Genomic DNA, 7448 nt, shown 5'->3' on the forward strand with positions numbered 1-7448 from the left:
TTGTGGGCCGTTGAAGCATAAAATTCAACACTTGATTGAAGGAGGGATCATTGAATTTGGCCAGCCAGAAGAGCCTCAGAAAGTCTAATACAATAGATATATAGAAGGATGGCTTTTAGATCATTAGTTTTTACTTGCATTCGCAATTTATATTCTATTTGTTTACACATTTGTCTTATGACTGACATTATATGTTTTGATAATAATCATTAATGCATTGCATACGTTTGTCTTGGCTTATTTCTTCTCTTATTATTATATTAAAACTTTGTTTTTACTTTGTTTTCTTTATAATATTCAACTCTCGCTAAAGTTGTGAACCTTTTAAGGGAGGATGACGAAAACGATACCGCGACCTCATACAGTATGCTTTTGAACAGACTGTGCTGACGATGTACATGCATTGTTTCAATTCCTAAACATTGGAGATATAAGGATGTTCATCCCTAGTCAATAACTTTGAGCCTGAGGTGTAGAAGTTTTCTTTCTTGTACAATTTAAAACCCTTAATCATAACCTGGGGCAGGGTAGTTACTCAGTTATGCCAGTGTTTCTTTTACACAATTAGTGATGAGTTCCTGTAATCATTAAATCAGGAAGTCAATATTGATCAAAATAAAAATGTTAAGTCAAAACCTATGAAGGAGAATTAAGCAAAATTGAGACATCTCGTTGACTGTAATCTCAAAATAAACAGTTCAGGCAAAAGTCTTTTGGAGCACGAACGCACAATTAGCTAAGCATAAGATCGGAGAACATCACGAAGATTGGGATGGGCACCAATAAAACTTTGAGCCATTATCCTTTGTTTCTTAAAACCGTGAACCAAGCCACATTACAAACCTTAAAAATCCTAACTAAAGCATGGTTAGTTTGAAAGCGTACCATTACCAAAAGGTATCCTGACTCCTTAAGGTTTACCATAAATCCAGAGTTGATATCATGTTTTTACAAATATCGCTTTCTTACATCTTTTGTTTTACTAAAAATGTTTTTAAAACTTCAAGACTGACATATGCATTGCATTTTTATGAGTGTCATTATAAAACGATTTTGTCTACATAATTTCAAATCTTGGACATCAGGAAGGATCTGCATGGGGTATGACTTGTTGATGTTTTTATTGGCTGATTGATATCTATGTTTGGATAAAATATAATAGAAGCAAAATGTAATAGAATGTATAAGTCTTAAAAATATAAAAGAACAAAACAGGTACAAGCAAGATGTTATATGGAATGTCATGACATCAACTCACGACATCGCGCCTGCAGAACTGGAACATGAAGATTCAGTTTGATACTCAACAGATACAGAATATTCTTTGGAATATTATAAAATCCTATGTGGCGCATATTTAAAGGTCAAGAGAATCAAGTCAGAATATTGGAGAATCAAATCAGAATATTGAAGATTCAGTAGTTTCTAATTTAGGAGATAAATTAGGAAACTTGTGATTGAAGACCTTTCTTTTAGCAGAAGATATCTGCTGATTTGTAACAACTAGGAGTGCTGCGATTTGTAAGCCCAAGTCCAATTGGGAATAAGTTATAAAAAGAAACCTTTGTAACCTAGTTCAAGAGAGCAAACCGTGTATAGAAAAGATGTAGTCATTATGGTTTGTATAGGTAGACCACCCAGGCTGTGGGATGGCTGCCATGTCCTTCTCGAAACCTGTAGGTAAGAGAAGTTACTGTTCTCACTCGAAACCTGTAGGTAAGAGTTGAGTATTATGTTCTTTATTGAAGCTGTGAAGCAAGATATAGTTAGTTTTTCTTGTTAATTGCTTAAATAGTTGTTACATGGTTGTAACAGTTAGGTATCACTTGGGAGTATGCAGAGGTTCTCTTGTCTTAGATGAAGTTCTAAGATAAAGGTTGCATTGGGTAGTGACTAGGTAAACCAGAGGTTTTTTATCTGTAAACTAGAGGTAGTTTACATAAAATAGTACTAATGATAGTGAAATCTTCTTCCTGGCATGGTAGCCCCCATAGTAGGTAGTTAAACCGAACTGGGTTAACAATTCACTGTGTTATTTATCTTCTGCATTTTTTTGTTTGTTCAGTCTTGGATGTTGTAACATCGTGTATAACATCAGGTTCTGGTTTGATAACTTGTCCAGTTACAAAACTAATGAAGCTTTCAATCTAGTTATGTTGACTGAACTAACATGGTCTCGATACTCATGGACTCCGTCTTCTAAGGGGTAATGAAAATTTGGGGATTATTCTGTCCTTCCTTAGCTAAGCTGATAACAGTTCAGATGTCTTGACATCGGGATTGACATCCTGAGTCTGTCATACCAGAATTTCAATTGGTATCAGAGCAGGCATCCTGTCTGTCTCTGGATGAGATCCATGGGGGGTACTTTCTGGTTGTGCTGAAGATAGAAGATTGCTTGAACAAGGAGTGTTCATATTGTATGCTCCCTTGAAGTGAATGATGGACCTATATGTAGAGGATAATACCAACCTGTCCAGAGCTGTTGATGCTAGAACAAGGAGAGCTAAATCAAAGGGCTTCATGCGGGAGTGAAGAATTTGAATTGAATTGTTCAGCCTGTATCTATGAACAGAGAAGGAAGGTATCAAAACCTTCATGCGGGAATGAAGATGTTGATAAGGTATCCTCTGTGCCTATGTGGTTTTATCAGGTCAAGAATTTGGTTATGTCTAGTCTATTGTTTGGTGCAAAAGCAAGCAATTTGCAGGGTTGAGTTACATTCAATCCTTGGATGTCATGCTTACAATTGGTTCATGGAGTAAGCATTGTGTAAGTTCTGTTTCTATATGGCTATTTTTCGCTTCATAGCCTCTGGTGCAACCCCTATTGTAAAAGAAGGATTCTAGGGTTACTTATATTCAACAGACTGTATGGAAGAACCTTACATCTATAATTAAAGTGTCAAAGATACTTGAGTAATCTCTCAAGTCCACTCATGATGGCAAGGTTTATTAGAGTTGATGAATGTCAACTGATCAATGATATTCATAATCATCTGCAAGTGTGAACCTTGAAGAGTTTCAAGGCTTGAGTGTTCCTAGAAGGAGGAACAAATGTCCTACTAGACGTTGGTACATTAGTACTGGTATGCAGCTACCAGTTAAAGAACAAATGTTCTAGTGCTAAACTAATGTAGTGTGAGAACATTAGTTTGGAGCCTACTCCTGATCTGGAAGAGGAGACATCTGATTATAAGTTGATCAGGACACGATCAACATGTACTTCTACTCCAAATCTTATTTTGTGGGAGATTAGAAGTAAAAGCCCGGTGCTAAAGAAGACTTATGAAGGTATTCCTTTCTGATCCTTTATGCTTAAATCAAGATGAGCTTATATCTGGTATCTTCTTCTGATCAAAGGAACCAGATATGTGGATTTTCATTCATAATCATAGAGCAGTTGTTGGAGCTGAATATTGTGTCTCAACCACAGTGAAATATGGTCACGAATGTTGACTGCCCTAGTTGTTATCCAGAAATGTTAGTGTTATTTGGAATCAAGGAAGTCAGATGGCTCAGAAGAATCTGACTATTTTAGTGTTATGTCATAACTAAGTCTGTTCCAGAAACCTAAATGAGGGAGTATTCTCTATAGGTACTGACTATGGCATCCATCATCTCAAAATCAGATCGAAAGTCTGAAAAAAAGCTTATTGAGATTTTGGCCATTCTATTCCTTGATATGCCTGGATGTTGCTGATAATTACACTCTATTGTTTCCACCCCAAGTGTTATGAATTCGATGTTAGCGATGTTAACCAAGAACCATGAAGGATGATGTCATATCAGATGTTACAACATTATCTCAAGGTCTTCGGTTTTTTTTGTGGTTATTGCCAACAGTAAAGAAAGGAGGTGATCAGTCAGAATATTCTAGTGTGAGTAGTAAATTCTAACTGACTAACTGATAAGTACTTTGACGGGAGACTTAGTACTTATTAGGTGCAAACCTGGATGCAAGACTAAGAAGAAGAAATCAGTCTAGATGAACCAGTGTGAGTAGTAAATATTACTGAGTAATTAATGAGTACTTTGACAGGAGACTTAGTACCTATTAGATAAGAAGCCCTTCCAGTTGTGTATTCAAGGTTTAGTGTGAACTAAATGTTATTTTTCATTGTTATCCTCACAAGTTCAGGAAGTTTGGCAATAGTATCTAGTGAAAGCATACTGATGCTGTTAAATATCTTGATGGGTGCTGGATATTTGCAATATCTGTATGAAGAGAAGAAGTAAGTGTTGAAGAAAAGATCTAGATGAATATACATCATCACTACTATTGCAGAATGTGGCAATCTGAATCTTGTGTAGCAAGCAAACTGAAGATTCTAAACTTGGAAACTGTGGAAAATTCCAAATGAAGGGTGCTTCAAGGAAGAACATCAAAGATGTCCAAAATTTGTATAACTCAAAGGGAGTAAGAGAGTATGGAGATCAGCATGGACAATGTTATTCTGCTTATAATCTAATGGAAAGCCTCTCAAAGACTAATCTTTAAGCCAGAAGAACAATGTCATTCAAGATGTCAGAACATAACTCAAGACATGTTTTATCCTTGAAAACCAGCAAGGATTATTCTTTGGATTATCATCTAAAAACATGTATTGATGGTGTGTATCACTTGTTCTAACGAAGTGCATGTTCCAACCTATGCACATATCCACCTGATGCAGTTCCTTTTCAAACAAACATCTCTTGATCAAGATATTTGTTAAAGTCCAGGTATGTTGTGTAAATTGCTCAGGTTTCTAGAGTCTTTTTCATTTTATTTGTTTAGTCTCTCATGTCTTCTTTCGGATATGAGTAAAGTCTAGGTTATGTTTGTTAAATTGTATCAAGAATAGGGTATAAGGGTAGTGTTCAAGCATTGTTAAGTCTGAGGTCATTCTTTACAGTTGTTTTGTAGAGAGTAGAGTCTTGTTTCGCGTCATGAACACAAATTGTTTCTTGTGTTCTAAGTCATTATGTGGAGGTAAGTTATCTCTATGGATAATCAGAGTTTTTGAGTTTTGATGTCTGGCAAACTTATGTGTTGGGTGATGTCAACGTCACAATGGGTTGTTATCCTAGAAGAATGTCTAGGATTGTGCATGTAAAGTTAGAAAAAGCGACATTATTGTCTAAAGTGGCAGTTTTGACATAATGTGGATTAGAATAGGTAGGTTTTGATCTTGATGTTAGTAATATGTTCTGGAAATACATGATTACTCTCATGATGAAGACTTCACTAAGTAAGTGCGACTATGAAAACAGAAGTATGGTGATCTGATCAACATAGCTGAAGATAAGGAGGATCCGTCTAGATCAAGTAAGAAAGGGTGTTAATCATTGTGTGACATTGAGAAACACCATATCAAGAGGGATTTCAAATTTTCTTGCAGACCATGATCTGATATAAACATGGTAAGGTAATGCTCAGCAAAGTACAAGAAGTGGCAGTTCTTTATGTTGAGATTGTGGAAACCCCTTTGTGTGTGCATCTAGTGTCAAGAGGTCATCAGTTGATCATTTTAGGTAGAGATAAGTTAGTAGACTAGGCTCTGTTGCAGAAAGAGATATGGACTGTGTGAAATATATTGGTAGTACTAATCTGTACAGCACAACTGTATTTTCATGTCAGACACGATGTTATAACATCTAATTTTTGGTGTGAGTATCTAATGTAAAGGAGCAACATTGATAAAGAGAGTGTCTTCGGCAGGATAGTTGAACAGAGGGTGAGCTCTTGAAGATATGAAGAAGCGTCTTATATTTTCCATTCATCATTACAAGTTTTTCCTTGAAGAAGCTCAGACTATCTCAGATAGGGGGAGTGACTTCTTAGGTCAAGATATATTCTTCAAGAAAAATTGTCTTGGTTAGAAATGCTCTAACATCATAGAAAAGGTGTACTAATTCAGAAGAAGCACGTGCATGCTCTTCTGATAGAGTTTGATATAACAGGGTGTAACATTATTTTGGGTTATCTGTGAATGGTTGAATCTAACCTTGTGCAACTGGAATCCATAATTCTTTCTCTGGACTGATGAGGTGGCTGTGTGTTAATAAGTGTTGGAAGGTTCTTCACAGTTGCATTAAATAGTCTCAAGGTGCTCATAACAACAGAGGTCTATGTCTATGACTAGTGGGTCAATAGAGTAACTGGGAGGTCTGTTACTTTGTCCATAGGATGCTTTGTCAAAGTCTGTTGAAGAATCTTGAGTTATGTGCTTAAGGGGTTAAAAAGTGACAATGCCTGACAGATATCATGACATGTTTAAAGACATTGAATCCACTGAGTCAAAAACTGCTTTGAAAAGATTAATTGTTTTTGGACTGTCTCCTAATCAACCGTTTGACCGTTGAACAAAACCAAGACCATCACTATTTCCTATAATCTCAAATGGCTATAAAATGGGGTTTCCACATATTACAGAAATCAAATTCTCTCAATATGTCTTTCGTTTGTGTACATATAAGTCGTGTCTGGGTCTGGTACAGTGAAAGGTTCCTTTGCCAATGTTTGGAAAGTCAAAGAAAAACACGGGCTGGGGAAGTTAGTTGCTTTTGTCATTAGTTTTTCTGTGAGTTCAACAAAAGTGTTCCATCATATACAACCTTCTGTATAGGATCTTTTGTTTTTGTGATTTGTGATCTGAGTTATGAACATAATTTTGATTTGTATTCTGAGTTACGAGGAGTGGTGGTAAAATTTCAGTCATGTTCTCTCTTAGGCCTTAAGCTAGGATTTGGTTTCTAGTTGAAGACTGAGTAAGAGTTCTTTTATGCCACCATTGGTCCTCAAAGACAAAGGCCTTCTCCCATCGTCTTCCTCATGTACACTAGTGTTGCATGAAGATGTTCCACCGCATATTATGACATTGGTTCTATCTTTGTCATATTATGGCTAAATAGGGGGAGAAGTTATGATTCTGCTACTGTCAAAAGAAACAAAGGAATATTTGAAGACAGAGTAGAACGTGAAGACCTGAAGAACAGAAGAGCAAGAGCCTAATTCTGAGAATGAAAACGATCTGTTCTTCTTTGTTGTCTTGAAATTTGAAGTTATGTTTTGCTGCATATGTATCTTCTAGTGTATGTACAGTTTTAACCAAAATATGCCAAAGGGGGAGATTGTTGATGTTTTTATTGGCTGATTGGCAACTATGTTTGGCTAAAATATAATAGGAGCAAAATATAATAGAATGTATAAGTCTTGCAAATATAAAAGAACAAAACAGGTACAAGCAAGATGTTATATGGAATGTCATGACATCAACTCACGACATCACGCCTGCAGAACTGGAACATGAAGATTCAGTTTGATACTCAACAGATACAAAATATTCTTTGGAATATTATGTAATCCTATGTGGTGTAGATTTAAAGATCAAAAGAATCAAGTCAGAATATTGGAGAATCAAATCAGAATATTGAAGATTCAGCAGTTTCTAATTTAGGAGATAA

The sequence above is a fragment of the Vicia villosa genome, linkage group LG1, assembly GCF_029867415.1.
Source record: "Vicia villosa cultivar HV-30 ecotype Madison, WI linkage group LG1, Vvil1.0, whole genome shotgun sequence".
In the NCBI taxonomy this organism is placed as follows: domain Eukaryota; kingdom Viridiplantae; phylum Streptophyta; class Magnoliopsida; order Fabales; family Fabaceae; genus Vicia; species Vicia villosa.